Source organism: Podarcis cretensis (genome assembly GCF_951804945.1).
Source record: "Podarcis cretensis genome assembly, chromosome: 8".
In the NCBI taxonomy this organism is placed as follows: Eukaryota; Metazoa; Chordata; class Lepidosauria; order Squamata; family Lacertidae; genus Podarcis; species Podarcis cretensis.
The window spans coordinates 34,301,315-34,318,114 of record NC_137177.1 but is presented as its reverse complement, the minus strand read 5'-3'; the positions used below and the strand labels follow the sequence as shown (position 1 = coordinate 34,318,114).

At 45.3% G+C, this 16,800-nt stretch overlaps 1 long non-coding RNA gene across 2 annotated transcripts; it reads left to right on the top strand.

Annotated features, from left to right (window-relative positions):
• The first annotated feature begins 1,595 nt into the window (after positions 1-1,595).
• Positions 1,596-15,238, top strand: LOC307222747. 2 transcript variants are annotated; one of them, XR_013841866.1, is made up of 3 exons: positions 1,596-4,096; positions 7,450-7,646; positions 15,169-15,238. It is a non-coding gene; the product is annotated as an uncharacterized lncRNA (long non-coding RNA). The 2 variants fall into 2 exon arrangements; XR_013841867.1 differs by having other exon boundaries at positions 14,579-15,232.
• The last annotated feature ends 1,562 nt before the right edge of the window (positions 15,239-16,800 follow it).

Here is a 16,800-nt window from a genome sequence, read left to right as displayed (position 1 = left end):
TTGTCAAATCCTTGCGTTAAAACATCTACAACAGGGGGGGGCGGACTTCCTTTTTGCACCTCCCCCGCTCGCTCCAAATTCATAAATCAAATTTTTCCTTTTAAGTCCGATAAATTTACTCACGGGTTGTTCTTTTTAATCCAAAATTTTCCAAAGAAGAAGTCGTTGCTCTCCGCCGAATGGCATGCGGCTTCGCTAGGCGGGGAAGCAGTGGACTCATAGCACCATACCCCCCCGTCACCCACTCCGCAGCCTTTAAAAAGGCTCCTTCGCAGGTCGGGGGGGCGCAAACGGTGCCCGCCGAGTCACCAAGTCCATGGGCATCACCGCCCATGGTTTTTGAGGGTCCCCGCGTCGCCGGCGCGGCAGGACCCAACCCCTACCCAGCAGGCTCTCTCCGGAGCTCGGAGGGAGTCCGCCATTCGGCGATGGCGCCAACCCGGAAGTCTCTCCCACCTGTGATTTTTGGTGGGTCCCCGCCTTTGCCGTGGCGGCCAGACCCTAATTTCCACGAAGCAAATTCCTCCCGATCAGAGGAATTCAGCCATTGCTGGAGGCGCCAACCCGGAAGTTTTTCTTGCCACTGTTCTTTCATTGGGGTTCCCTCATTCTTTCATCCTTGTGCTAACAAGACTCTTTCCGCTATTTTAGCATACATAAATAAGTTCTTTATTTTTCTTGGCAGGTCTTGTCCCACAATCCCTAACAAAAATGTTTCTGGTTTTTTTTACAAATGTCATTTTAAACATTTTTAAAAAAATTATTATATATCATTTCCCAATTTTTAAAAACTTCTCTACATTCCCACCACATATGATAAAAAGTACCTTCTTTTTTTTTACATTTCCAGCATATATTTGACCCGGTTTTTTTACATTTTTGCTATTTGTACTGGTGTAAGCTTACTCCATCTTCCATGTGACAGCCCTTGAGATATTTGAAGACGGCTATCATATCTTGTCTCATTCTCATCTTATCCTAAATGTCAGGTGTCCTGAATGGTGTCAGGAACTGGACAGGTGATCTGTAAAAGCATCTTGTTGCTGTAAGCTCTGTTCCACCTGAGGCCACCCACCCACCCTGTAAGTGATCACATCTGTAAGTGGAAGCTATCAACTGGGATGCTGGCTGTTTGGTTCCCCAAGAAACTTTTGATGAGCACAGGAAAGAACATCATTCAGAGTTCTTTGCCACATGTTGGGAGATCACTCTTGCTCCTTAATCTGTGGTGCTGATAACATGGTCAATCTCTCACCTCTTCCTTTCTTCCTGCCCCCCTTCCCCCTCCCTCCCCAATCTCCCCACTTTCTCCCAGTACCTATAGTGTTCAAACAGGGACTTTGATCTCTTCTAGAAAGTCCCCAGCTTACTAGGGCTTGGTGATTTACTTGGGTGCTGCCTTATTAAAATAGATGAAGGTTGTGCTTTGATCTTCCTCCATCTTCCCTAGGCTCCCCCCTGTCCCCCCCCCACAGCCAGCCACACACCCACTGTGAGACTACTGGCAAAGGAAGCCTCCCTTCTCTGGGAGGCAAGGGCAAATATTTTTGCAAATATTTTGCAAATATTTTTGCTGTGACACTTACTGCGAACAGACCCTGTTATTGGCAGATGCTTTCAATGCAAGTGATTGAGGCAGGGTGAGGTGGGCAGTAGTGGTTCAGTGGTGTGTGGAAAGAACTCTGCATGTGCTCAGAGGAACACTCATTTTATCTTCTAGGACTGACGTTCTTTACAACTAGGGGCTGGGTTCAGCTAAGCCAGCATGCTAGCAGAAGCCAACTCAAGGGCAACAGGGCTTCTTCCATCTTCTCCGACTGTGTTCTCCTCCGCCTCCCCCAGATCTGCTCTGGAGGGTGGGGAGAAGCCCTGGACCAGCATGGGGTAGGAAAGAGAGGGGAGATTGTTCTGTCTCGCAAGCAGAAATGCTTCTGCTGACGCAATGATCATTGGAAGAGTGTGACATTGCACCCCTCCCTAGAATGGAATGTAGGTGCAGAATTCAGAGGTGTGAGAGTCTCGGCTTTCTTTGTTTCAAAGCAAGTTTCTAGTCCTCATGGCTATGAAGTGAAATCTTTAAAATGGGGGTTAGGGAAGTGGGCAGAGTCAATGTTCATTTGCTCAGGGGCAGAGCTCCAGTGGCAGGCATGATTCTTGCTTCCTCCCCTTGACTTAGCCTAGCCTCTACCAACTGGAGGCTGTCCAGATGTCTGGATCACAGCCAGCCCCAGCCAGCACAGCCATGCCCACTGGTGCTGACAGAAGCTGTGGTCTGAAACATCTGGAGGGGACCATGTGGGTGGAGGCTGATGTCGCAGAATACATTATATAACCTATGCAAATATCTGCACGCACACATATGTAGGTTTAATTGCAACCCTTAGATAGTCTGTGGATTTTCTTGGTGTAGAATTTGGGATTAATTAGGCACAGAATTTTCAGGTTTTTTTATTTTATAATATACCCTGTCCTGTCCACTGCAGTGAATGGAAGAGGATGTTTTTTTAAAAAAGCAGAAGGTGAAAATTAAATTAAAAGAAAAGCAGAAACAGGTTTGAAGTGGGTGCGTGCGTGCGTGCGTGTGTGTGTAAAGGAAGGACCTGTGGTGAGGAACATCGCTCTGGGGACTGGAACAACTTGTTAGAACTTTAAATATGACGCACGTCTGGATTTGCTAAAATATGAATAATTAACCGGAACCCCTGTGGGCTGCACACTTCATGTATTAGCGGCCAAGTGTGATCCTGCCGGGAGTGACCCCCTGCCTGGCTCGTCTGATTAATCTCTGCTGCTGCCGCCGCCTTTGTACAGACTGCACCATGAAAGAGGCTGGCGCTCTCCGCCAACGCTGGCGGGGCCCAAATCTGCCGTAAACGCCAGACAAAAGTGGCGGCAGAAGCTGCCTTCAAAGGGGGCCAAGGGCTCTTTCTTTGCTTTAGCTTTGAGCAACAATAAAATAAAATAAAACCGTTAATCAGCCACTGAGTGCAGCGGGGAGCCTGGATGGGTTTTGAGGCAGAACAAGAGGCTCTGCTGCAGTGGGAAGTCTAGACTGCTGCTCTGAGGCTTTGGCTGAGCGGGGGTGACAGTTTTTCAAAGGCTTGGATGAGGGGAGCATGGCAGGATCATTGTGGCCTGAGGGACACCCAGGGGTCTCCCCCCAGTCCTGCTGCAGTGTGTGGCTCTCAAAGAGATGTTGCAATGTTTTAAAGCATCATCAGCAGAAATAAGAACAACAACAAAAACTCCTACAAAATCTGTTTGACCAAAGAGCAAGACCCTGCTAGACCTGTTTGACCAGAGATCAAGATCCTGCTAGACCTGTTTGACCAGAGAAGACTAGGACAGAGAAGTCTGCCTGTGAGTGCTGCAGGTAACCATGGTTCTCTCATACCACTTTCATTTGCATTATCCCCACCCAGGAAAAGCATCTTCCTTGTGCCCTGCCAGCCATACTGGAGCTGAGCCAAGGCAGGATGGGAACTGATCAGGTGAACAAGGAGACCCAAAAACTGCTGGCTGGTGGAGACAAATTGTGAGACCTCTTGAGTGTGAAGTTTCTCCACCCTCCTGTGCTGGAGAAGAAAAGTAGGGTGGGAAAAGGCTGAGGGAATGTTGCCATGAGCAGACACCACGTTCTGATGTCCACTGAAATGAATTGCCTTGATAGCCAGGAGGAGGCGAATTGTCCAAGTTACAGATGATTAACAGTTGGAAGGTCGTAATTTCCGTTTCCTGTAGAAAAGGCTGCAAGGTGCTTTGCAGAGTGTGACTTGGCAAGCCGGCTGCTCGTTATCCCTGTGTGACAGTGTGTTGCGGCGGTCTCTGTTTCTGGGCTACACACGGCTGTCGTTGCCTTAACGGTGCTGCCCTCAACCTGCCCCTGAGCTGTGCAGGGAGCAGCAAGGAACACAGAGGGTGTGTGATGGCATGTGCAGAAGAAAAATTGAAGTGAAGTGTCATCAATATGTATCTCTGACTCTCTGTTCCACCTGAATCAGGAGAGGCAGCTGAGGTGTTAGACCGCAGTGGCTTGGAGGCAGTGATGGGCTGGGTGTGGGCCAGTAAATGGAAGCTGAATCCTGAAAAGAGAAAGGTGTTACATGTTCTGAGTTCTCATGTCAGGGAAGTGGGCAGACAGCCTGTTATGGAAGGGATCATACCCTCCTGGGGTGCTCCTGGATTCAGTGCTGTCGCAGAAGCTCAGGTAGTCTTGGTAGCCTATCTCTGGTTCCAGCTGCCTTGCCAGCTATGGCTCCTTTTGGACAGAACTGTCTTGGCCACTGTGCCCATACTTTGGCAACTTCCAGACTATGGATGTCATGCTCTTGGACAATTGTCTTTTTGTAGTAAGGAAAGAGATGGGAAAATGCACTGGGAAGTGTTGAGTAATCATTAGAGGGAATGTGTAACAAATCAGGATGAACGTTCAGTAAACAGGTTGGAAGTGACCTCTGTGTCTTGCAAATTGCTGTTTTCATACCACACACACACACACACCCTCCCTCTCCATTGAGCTTTTGATGGGTATCTCAAGCAAATGCACCTCTCAGGAAACCATCTCCTAACAGCCATTGACAAGACAATCAGCTGATTATCTGGACTATTAACCAGCAATCTGCCTAACAAAGGAATGGTTGGCCATAACAATATACCGTACTTAATCCAGAGGGATTGCCACATGGCTTTCCCCACAAATAGCCAGTATAGATGTATCCCCCATCCAGCTATTCTGCTACAGGTGGAGGTTGTTTATGCCTCCACCAAGTTCTACTTCAGAGCCACTTCAGGGCACTGTGAGCATGTACTCCAATAAGTGTAAACTCTGAATATGGGATCTATGCTGTGGAAAAATTCAGCACACTCACGCGCACACATGCAGACGCACAGCAATCCTGCCTGAAGATCAGCTTCAGAGGCTCTGCCTTTTGGCCCCCCATTAAGAGAGATGTGATTGGACCCAGCACTTCCTGCCTTCCAAAGAGTTTTGAAGACCCATCTCTTCCAAATGGCTTTTGGTTTAGATGATTATATTAAGGAAGCTGCTGGTTTGCAGATTATAGACTTTTAGACTGTTAGGTTTGGCATTCTTGTGTGAGCTGGTTGATTAGCCATTAATGTGTCAAAGTTTTTATCTACTGTAGTTATTGCTCTTGGTCTTCAATATCTGAAGTTGGTGTTTTAGTTTGTGTTTTAGTGAAGTTGTGGTTTTATTATATATATGCAATGCAAGCTGACTTGAGAGGATGTGGCTTTTGTCTTCTAAGAAGATAATAACCCTCCACCTTAATATAAATAATATAATATAAATATGAGCTACATTGCAAAGAGTTTTATTTCTAACTACGCAGACAGAAAAGAAACATCCTCTCTCTGTGAGAGCAGAGAGACAACTGGTACAAAGGAAACAGGAAACCAGTAACAACAACATCCGTCTCTTGTCTCCCATGAGACTTCCAACAGTCTGGAATCCCTGGAATGTAAACAGAGTCCTGTGACTCTAAGCACTGCATCAGTGGCACAAATAGAAACCTAACAAAACTGAGCAGTCCAGGAACAGTTTTACCACCTTTGTGTAGTTTATGTGAATTGTTGCTGAAAAGATTCTAGGGTTGAGGGCTGCCTCTATTTAAGCTCTCAGTTGAGACCCCCCCCCCACCCTGCACCAGGCAAATCCTTCAGTTAGACTAGATCAGGCATAGGCAAACTCAGCCCTCCAGATGTTTTGGGACTACAATTCCCATCATCCCTGACCACTGGTCCTGTTAGCTAGGGATGATGAGCGTTGTAGTCCCAAAACTACTGGAGGGCTGAGTTTGCCTATGCCTGGACCAGATGACCCTCATGGCCCCTCCCTACTCTGCAATACTATAATTCCCCACACCTCTTTTTCTTCAACACCCTCAAGATCCTGATATCATTTACAGCACTTTGGAGCTGGCAATGCCTCTTTGTGCTGATAGACGACTTTTCTGCAGACATCTAAGGAGCAGTGTGCCCTGCTGTGTGCAGGTGGGGGCCCTGAGAACTCTGCTTTCCTTTAACCATGGAGAAGCCTGCCCTGGGATACACATAGGTCAGGGCCCTGCAGCTGGAAGCATCTCTACATTAAGGAGACTGCCTGTTGCCTGTTTGACAGTTGCCTTTGTTCCATGGGAAAAAGGGAGAGAAGTGAGCGCGCACAAATAACAGGCAACAGGGTGGCTCATGCCTGCCATGTGTTGCCCCTCCTTCCTCTCTCCTTCAGTCTCCTTTGATGGACCCTGTTGCAGGAGGCCTTGTTGACCCCAAAATGGAGATGATAGAGGGAAAGGCAGAACATGGCGTTAACTCAACAGAGCAAGTGAAGTTTGGGAAGAATCGCTTCTGCTTATTAGCTCGATTACCCTACTGGGCTTTTATTGTCTGCTCTGCTTGGGGGCTGCTGTGTTTTGGAGGAGGCTTGGCTGGAGAGGCTCTGGATCTGCTGCATACAAAGCCTTTCAGGAGTCTGTTTTGGGTGGATACATTGGCTGACTATATGCGGGTGAGCTGCTCACCCAAACAGTTCAGCCTTAGCACTGTGAGCCTCGCAAGCAGTGGGGATGGCTGCTCTCAACTCTGGCAGCCGGCAGCATTGTGCCAGGCTGACCCTCTATCGTGGAAGCCCAATGGGCAGGTTTCTCCCCATGCTACATCTCCAAGGAGGAAGTGGGTGTATTTTCTGGCACATTTCTTTCCCTTGTCTGGGCCACAGTTCTGAACGATGTGCAAACTCTGTGGGGTCCAGCAACACCTGATTTGTGTGGGGTTGCTGTTTTCTTTGCCACTGTGCTGTGGTTCCCTTCTCCCTTTCCTGGTGCTTTTTGTCATGCATGATGCTAGAAGTTTATAAATTTATATATAGCATGGAGAAAGAGGGTAGAGAAAAGACGTCGCTCCTTCTCACTAGTGAACATCAAATAAAGCTGAATGTTGGAAGGCACAAAAACAAGTCCTCCTTCACATGGTCTTTACATGAATGTCTTTAAAAGAGGATTAGACAAATTCATGGAGGACTATCAATGGCTACTAGCTTTGACAGCTATGCCCTGACACTATGGTTGGGGGAAGCAATGCTCCTGAATACCAGCTGCTGGAAGCTGCATGAGGGCAGAGTGCTCTTCTGCTCGGATCTGTTTGCAGGTTTGCACAGGCATCTGGATGGCCACTGTGAGAACAGGATCCTGAATTCATATGTTTTTATGCAAACGTAGGACCTGAATTACCATTAGAGGCTTTGCACAGAGTGTACCTCATCCACCCTGACAAGAATCTATGAACACCCTGATGGTAGGTATCAATTGTTCAGTAAGATGCAACTGATGCCCTGTGGAAAAAAAAGTGGTCTGCTGTTGAATGCTGCAGAGAACTTGAACACCTTAAAACAAATGTCAGGAGACAGCTGTTTTGTTTGTTTGTTTTAAAAAGGTGATTAAACCCATGGCCTCCCCTGCTGAAGGGTCTGTCTATCTTTGAGAACTTTCAGGCCAGATTCACAACCCATGTGGAACAACGAGGAAGCTGATCTAAGGAGATGTAATGTGGCAAGAAGTCTGAAATTGTGTGTGTCAGGCTTGAACCCCTCTAGCAGGCAAAACTCTCTGGGTACCAGGGAAAGGCTACAGGTAAGCTGATGGCAAAGGGCATTATTTTCCTACCTGAACAGATGGTTTCTTTCAACTTCTACCTCCCTCACGTGTGTCTCTCTGTGTGCCACCCACAAACATTTGGACTCCTGTCATTTTGTTCCATTAACATTCCTGCTTTTACTGAACATTTTTTGCTGCTTTATGTGCATTCACAGGCAAATGCCTCACTGGATTATTATGCTCACAGCAAATGCAAGTGAGCTGGTGCCTGCATGCAGAAAGTGCTCTGGCACTACTGAGGCCAAGCTTGTTAAACCCACTAATAAATTCTGCTACCATATATTATGCCTAAATAGGTGTATTTTCTATGGATGAGCACAGATCCCCTGTATCTTTGCATTAAAACACACACACAGGCACACACAAACACACCCTAATCTGTTTCTGCATCCCTCTGTGCTGTCTCTGCTTTCATCTGTAATTCTGGTTCTGAGCTGCTCAGTATAAAACAAAGTTCTGGTTTCCCCACTCACTATACCAAGGAATCTAAAAATGGTTATCACTTTCCCCCCTTTTGACCAAAGTGGATGAAATATACAGGCAAAGTTGCTCCTCCAGAGTGGATTAAGCTTGCCAAACTGCGGACAAATAGGTACAGGGGCTTTCTGAGGGGGAAGTGAAAGGGATTAGCTTTCTTTCTTTTTTTAATGAATATTTATTAGCATTTTCAATAACAACACAAAAACAAAAATAAACAAAAAATGACAAAAATACAAAAGTACAAAACTTAAAAACAATTAAAAACACATAAAATTTCAATTGCTTATTTTCTTTTAACTTGCTTCTCAGACCTCCTCGCACCTCCCCTTCTTGTATTCCAATTCAAATTATTAGCTCAGCAAATCCTTTTTACTTATTTCTCAACTTTAACTTGATAATTTATTTTAACATGTTATTATTTTATTTTTTCTCTTTCATCCATTTCCTCAGTTTATTTTTACAAACCTTATTTTCATTTAATTTAGATCGTTTTAAAGACCAGTTTTAGCTTATCCAAACTTAAACATCAATACTTATACATCAATACTCATTCTTAAACATTTTTCCTAAAGTTGACCAAAATTCCCTTCCACGACTTTCCCAATTTTCGTACGAATAACAAAACAAAATAAAAACAAAACAAATTATAATTATATACCCTTTGGATTCCCAAACTCCACCCATCCCCTTCCCGTTTTCAGTCCCCAGCAAGTGTCCATCAGTCTCAATATACTATTAGCCTGGAGATCTCACGTCCGAGGCTCTTAAATCTCTCTCAGTTCCTCTCTGCCGGCCTTTTTGATAGTCCTTAATGTTGAACCCCAAATCTCGGAGATGCTCCGGCCCAACAGGATCCATGTTTCTTCCAGCCAGACCTCCATACTTAAAAGTAATGCCTATGGGGTATTCCAACTCTTGTTTCATACTCCTTTCCAGTCCAAATGTCCCCAAAGCTCCAACTTCCACCTTAATCAAATTTATAATCCTTCGGTCTTCAGATCTCCACATAAGGAGATCTCTCAGTTTTTCACTCTCCAATTCAGGCCAGACTTTCCACATCAATTTTTTATTTTCCTTTGCTGCCATCATGTCAGGCCTCAAATTACAGCTCTCCTTTGACATCTGCAGAATTACAGCTCCTCCTTCCTTCTCTTCAGGGGCAACATATGTCTCCTTTTCTATGTTCTCAAAGCTCTCAAGTTTCTCTATTTGTCCAATTGAATAGGCTTCCTGTTTCAAATCCTTATCAAATTCAACAATGTTATTTACTGTTACGTCCAGAGTTGTAACATTTGTAGCCAAAACATCGATTTGGCCTTGTAACTTTCCCAAGAGAACAAATGCTCTATCCAATTCAGCCTGAATTTTCCCTCCTCCAGCCATTCTTATAATGTCCCTAAACCCCCTCTAGAGGGATTTTGGTTCCTTAATGTTCCTTTCAGCTTAAATCAAAAAAACAGGTTAGTTTGTATCAACCCTTCCTTATTTTCGACAAATTGTAACAAATATAGCCAGCAGAAGCAACAGAAACAAAGTTCTCTTTTTCCGTCTTGACAGCTAACTTGACAGCTGTCAAACTCTTCAATACTTCGTCAACAGGCTCTCTCACGGGACGCTCCCGGGTCCGGGGGGGGGGGGTGGAACTTCAGCTCCCAAAATAGTTCTTCATCCTCCAGTAAAATTTCTTATAATACCAAACCGTGAAATTAAAGTCTTTTACAAGAAAGAAAAAAAGGATTCTCTTGACCTTAGTTAGCAGGTCCTTTGCTTTAAATTATTTACAAAGAGGGGGGGCGGACTTCCTTTTTAAACCTTCGTGCCTAATTCATCAAAATTCCCTTAAAATTCCAATTTCCGTACTACTCACGGGTTGTTGCTTTAGAGTCCAATTGTTCAAAAGAAAAAGTCAGTGCTCTCTGACAATGGCATTGCGGCTTCACTCCGCAGAAGAAGCAGTCTACTCTCAGCACCGCACCGCACCACATCCCGTCCCCGTTCCAGAGCCTTTAAAAAGGCTCCTTCGCAGCTTGGGGGGGGCGCAAATGGTGCCCGCCGAGTCACCACACTCACAGGCATCCGCGCCTGTGATTTTTAAGGGTCCCCGCATCGCCGCAGTGGCAAGACCCGATCCTGCGGAGCTGGTTCCCTCCGGAGCTCAGAGGGAATCCACCATTAGTCGATGGCGCTAACCCGGAAGTCCGAAAGGGATTAGCTTTCCTCCACAATCCTGTCATGACTCCAGAGCCCAGCAGCAATCAAGATTGCAGAGGCTGCAGAGTCTCCATATGAGGAGCCAGACAAGGCACCAGGCCAAGTCAAGGGCTCTGAGCTTGCCGGTGGAGTTTGTGGCTTGAGTACCTCAAAACGATTTTGAGGTGCTACGTATTTTTGCTTGTGCATTTTAAAACTTTGCAGCTGAACACCAGCTTCCCTTTGCAGTGCTTGTCTCTTCTGATGTGCCTTAAGCGTGAGGAGCAGCATGCTCCCTTCCTGACCAATTTTGGAAATGGATAAAGTTGCAGCGTATCGAGGAAAAACATCTCAGGCTTTCCTTCTCCCTTCAATGTTCTTATTTAATGAGTTAATTTTTCAGCAGTGGCTATTTTGCACACGTTTTTGTAGCGATGCTCTGATCTCCAAGCTCTGTAATGCTTTTCCAACTTTGGGTAATCAAAAGACGTGCTTCTGTCAAAGGCTTCTTGACAGGAGCCAAGACCCCCATGAGGGATCTTTGATCCATTTCCCCCACTGGTGAAGCAACCTGTCAGGGCTGGTAGAAGGTCACCATCTTTGATCTTATCCATCCGCTAAATCAGCTGCTGGTACCTTCACTGACTCCCCTTTCCTGAGGACAGGAAAGTTCTTTTCCTTGCCACAATGATGCCACATTATCCTAAATTGTCTCTCCCTTCTCCAGTCATTGAAAACTGTTCGCATCACTTCACAAGCTATTGACAAAAGCATCTTCAACCCATCTACTCTTCTTCCCCACAATGAATAAAGCAAAAAGCTGAAATGCTTTCCTTCCCAGAGGATGATAGAAAGATAGTCTAAATAGTAAATGATGGTTGTAGGTTCTAAAAAAAGAAAGAAAAAGCAATGGTACATTCTGCAGTGCTTTCTAAATTAATTTTCCTGGGAATAATAGGAAACTTTTAGGGGGGTATAAAGTTTTTCCCCAATCAAAATTCAGCATAAGGAAAGCTGTATTCAGAATCTCATATTCCATCCATGGAGGGTGTCTTCAGTCTTTTGCAAAGAGGGCGCCATAAATTCCCCTCATTTTTGTCACTGCCTTTGTTCTCTCTTAATTTCATTAAATTTTGAAGCTCCGAGAGCTATCCCCAAATCCACTTCCACACTTGGAGCCATTTTCATCCTGCAATTTATGGCAGTCCAGAAACCTTTAATAGCACTAAAAACCTGAAGCTGAGGAACACACAGGTGGGCAGGGGCTGTTGCTGGAAGTGAGTGATTTATGACAGTTCACAGAGAATATTGCAGGTTAGGCTCTAACTGGTTTATAACAACCCTCCAGTGCTGCCCAGAAGTGTTAGAGCCCCTGTTGCAGGCTGGGGCTTAGGCTGAAGCTGAAAGAGTAAGTTAAAACAACCCTGAGGTGTTATCCACTGCCTTTATTGCAGCTTGGGTTGAGAGAACAGCATACTACAGTTCTGCAGGATAGTTTGCTATTATACTCCTATGCAGACCAGGCAGCTGTACGAAGAGAACGTGTTGTACAGCAGCTCTTCAAGGTAGTCTACTGTTAATACTATAAGTCAGAAGTGAGGGTGAGTCTGGCCAAAAAAAAAAAAATTAACCCCTCCCATACTTAAAATGCCCTCTTGGGCTCCTAGGCAAAATCATGCATACAGAAGACTCATGGTTTCAGGCCGACTGGCTGCATATTTAAGTGTTCAAAAACTAACTAAAACAAAATTACCCATAAAGTAAGATTTAAGTTAGAGGAAGTTAGAACAACCTTCATTGCTAACCCCCCCTCCCCAATTTACTCAGCCACAGGCTCAGGTAAAGCACATGCAGCAGAGTTATGCTGCAAAAATTTATTGCAGCGCTCCAGTATTGTAGTCTAATTTTCCTTTTGTCATGGAGCTGGAGCTGAAGCCACTCACGTGCAGAAGGGAAACATCCGAAGACTTGGGCTCACCATGAGGTTTGCAGACGCTCCACAAATCCACCCCTGTCCCCAACACTACAATAACTCAATGGCACAGAATGTTGAGGGGGGGGGAGCTGATAACCAGGTGTGTGTGTGTGAAGAATAAAGTGAAGCAGCTGGAACAGGGACACAGGGATAAAGGACAGAAAGGACCATCTCTTTGCCTGGATAGGGCACTTCCTAGTTCTCACCGGGAAGCTATTTTTAAATGAATAAGTGTGATCTCCAGTCCATGCAGATGCTCCTATGCACATACAGCATTATGGGGCCCTTTTGGTGCATGCAGCCAAATTTGATGACTGGATCACCCTGGGAAGCTTCTGTTGTAATAAATGTGTTAATCTCGGAGCGTCACAAGACTCTTTGTTGTGGGAATATGAGACTCAAAAAGCTGAATCACTGGCAGGGGTATTTTGCTCCTTTGCTTACCTGAATGGGGGCCTTTAGACAGAAGAGGGCACTTTAATCTCAAAGATTTAGCATCTTGAAGGGAAGACAGGAAATTAAGAATATGAACAAAGTAAAAATAGGAAGTGTTGAATATTCTGAAATATAGACGTGATCTAACTTTAGCTAGGCAGAGTGTGGTACTACTGAATGGAAGGTTTAAGGTTCTGTCCTTGCGGGATGACAGCAAAGCTTGTTGGGTGGTGAAGATAAAGAGAAAAGGTGGATTAATATGAAGGCCGCTTTATCCTTAAGCCACCTTCCTCCCTCATCCATTCTTCACATCCCACCCCATTCCTCCGCAACAGCTTTGTTTATCTTATTCATTTATGTTTACTTGTTGCATTTATATCCCACCTTTTTCTCCAAGAAGCTCAAGGTGGGACACATGGTTCTTCCCCTTCCTCATTTAATCCCCATAAGAACCCTGTGAGGTAGATCACCCAGTGAGCTTACAAAAAGATGGAAGAGTTCTGGAGAGTTCAAAAACCTGCTCACTATTTCATGGATTTTGATTCACCCTAATAAATATATTTCGGGACACGGGTGGTGCTGTGGATTAAACCACAGAACCTAGGACTTGCCGATCAGAAGGTCGGCAGTTCGAATCCCCGCGATGGGGTGAGCTCCTGTTGCTCGGTCCCTGCTTCTGCCCACCTAGCAGTTCAAAAGCACGTCAAAGTGCAAGTAGATAAATAGGTACCGCTCCAGCGGGAAGGTAAACTGCGTTTCCGTGCACTGCTCTGGTTTGCCAGAGTCATGCTGGCCACATGACCCAGAAGCTGTAAGCCGGCTCCCTCGGCCAATAAAGCGAGATGAGCGCCGCAACCCCAGAGTCGGCCACGACTCGACCTAATGGTCAGGGGTCCCTTTACCCTTTAATAAAGATATTTATTTAAGCATGGATTCCTTCCCCCTTCAACAAACATGCCTTCCTTTTGCATACATTTTTTTCTCCTGTCCAGGAAGACTCCTTTCTGGAGTAACACAGGCAAAAAATCTGAAGGTAGCGTTAGATGGGAAGGGGTGGATTGAAATGGAGTGAGGTTGACCCTGCTGTTATGCAGGTTGAGGCAGCAGTCAACTGGCTTTGCGTGACAACAAAAAGTTCACTATTTAATTTATTCTGGTTTGAGTTTTGCTTCTGAAAAGAGGCACTGTGAGCTGAGTGATAAAGCCGTTTGTTTGGCATGCAAAAGATCCCAGGTTCAATCCCCAGCAATCCCTGGTAGGTCAGGGGAAAAATAAGTTGGCAGAGCACTGGGGTGATATCCACCACAGCTCTGATGGGGATGCAAATTGACATCTTAAAACAACAACTAAAAACTGAATATATCACAATGAAGCCATGCTTGAGAAGCATTTCAGTCCCAGCATAGCTCCTCAGGGGATGTGAAAGCATATCAGGCCACCATCTGGCTTAAGCTAAGCCGGTCTGGGTCTGGCTGGTGCCTGGAAGTACATGCATGATGGCTTGGGTTCTGTGCTGGAAGAAAATAAACCAAATAAATAAAAGTCAGCCTTGTAAAATCCTAAGATATATGTGCTATCATCCACACCTAGGGCAAACTTTTTTCTTTTAATCTCGACTTGGCACACCTCTGAGGTAAAGTGTTGGTATAAATTGCTGCTGATATTATCAGTGTTTTCATAAAATATTTTCTTGTGGAACTCCTTGGGAGATTCAGCCCCTGTGAGGGGCTTACGGCACCTAGGAAATAAATGGGCCTCTCTAAATCTCTTTTGTCATCATGGTGGTCTTTGGCTGAAACGCTTCAAAGCTTTGTTCTCACCTTTACAGAAGCAAAATGAAGTTCTCTTTCCAACGGCTTTCAAGTTCCACCTAGTCCTGGGCCAAGGTTAAAGTAAATGAAGAACAGCTCTGGGTTTTTCACATTGTACAAAGTGAGGAGGAGGAGGAGCCTGCACAAACTTTCCCCATTAACTAAATGGGTTTGAGGGAAAGGAAGATGTGAATAAAAGACAGACATCCACGAAGGAAGGAACAGGAAAATCACACACAGAGAGAGAGATAAAGATGGACCTGCAGAACAGCCGAAGAACAAATTGGTCATGCCAAACAGGAATAAATAATCCCCAAAGGACTCTGTTGGGGGTTGCAGTGCAGAGAAACCAAGAGACAATAGAAGGGTCAACCAGGCATTTAAATTTTGAGGGGAAAAAGAGAATGTGGATTTGCATAAATTTTACATATGCTAATTTATAAGGACAGATGCAAATCTATAACTTAAATAGAAAGCCAATGCATCTCACCCTAGTGGGGAAGACCATGTCCAGGTGATGTGCCCGTCTGCCTGCTCAAGTTGCTGCTGTCCAGGTGCTGAACGCAGATAGGCAACTCCAAGGCAATCTCCCGCTCTCCCTTCTTAGGACTCCTTATGTTTAAACCAGACACGGACTGGGCAGATGATTAAATAGAGGATGCTTCCAAATGGAGAACCTTGGTGAAGTAGGGCGCATGGCTTCTCTCTGTCTGGACCCATCATGTGGTGAGTCTGCTCATGCTGCCTGGCAGTGCCAGTCTTGGGGCAGAGAGAGAGTCTGGTGGGGATTTCAACCCCTTGAGCAGAGTTGATGCCCTTGCCTGTCATTCTCTGCCAGCGTCACCCCATGGAACTCTTCTCCTCCACTATGCCAGACATCTTGCCAGCCCCCTGCCACACCTTCTCTTTGCCAACCTGCTGGCAGGACGGCAAGTTAAGTGAGGCCTGTGTTGGGCCCTTAATAAGATGTGATTCACTCGTTGAGCTTAATTAGCAATTCAGCTAACGGTTTGTAATTCAGGCACGACCCTGATTGCATCCGAATGCTACTTTATTTCTTCGCTGCTGTTCGCATTCTGAGCACTAATTATGCTTCTCTGCCTGCTAATTGCTTTCCAGCCTTCCACTGCTGCCTCTTTCCAGTAACATTTATTTTTCATGCCTCTGTGTGTTTAAAGGTACGTAGGCGGAGGATGGAGGGCATCCGGGTGGAGCTGAGCTCAAGCCAAGTTGAAAGGAAGATGGGGAGGTTCCCCGCTCTCCACTCCTCCCCTGCTCTGCTTCCAAACTCCAAATGCGTCACAGGAGGGGTGTGTGTGTCAAACAATGCTCCTCTCTGCTTCCTTCAGGCCAGCTGTCAAGGAATTGTTGTCATTAATGCTGCTTGGAAAAATCCTGTTGTTCAAATAATAAAATACAGTGGTACCTCGGTTTAAGAACAGCCCTGTTTACGAACTATTCAGTTTATGAACTCCGCAAAACTGGAAGTAGTGTCCCGGTTTGTGAACTTTACCTCGGTCTAAGAACGGATCTGAACAGTGGAAGGGCACCGGCGGCAGGAGGCCTCATTAGGGAAAGCATGCCTTGCTTTAAGAACGGTTTTGGTTTAAGAACGGACTTCCGGAATGGATTAAGTTCGTAAACTGAGGTACCACTGTATTACAATGTTACCTTCCTGGAAAGTGACTGTTGGGTATTCAGAAACGTTGAAGGTGCCTTCACCTCTTACTTGGATTAGATTGATTACATATTCTTGCCACTTTTCATTCAAATGAATCTCAAAGCAGCTTACAAACAAAATAACAACAACAAGGTAGAACTTAATAGACCATCACAAACACAGCATAACTCATATAATTAACAAATCATCCGTGAAACAATTGCAACATATAAAGCACTGTCAACAAAGCCGCAATGAAAAAAATAAGCTACCGTAAACACCACAATTAAAGCAATTATATGATGAATAAATCAATACAGCATTTATAATCTATAAAAGAATATTAACAAACAAAATAGCAACCAAAAATAACACAAACTAAGCACTCTGCTGCCTCAACTGGGGGAAGTGAGGTCATAGTTTCTTTCTTGCACTACTGAACTACTACAAAAAACACCTCCGCTGATGCTCCCAATTGGGGAGGATGACCCTGTTAGGACTGCAGTTCCTCAGCTGTTCCGTTGTCCCTGATATACCCTGAAGCAACTTTAAAGCAAGAAACAACAACCAAGTACACCC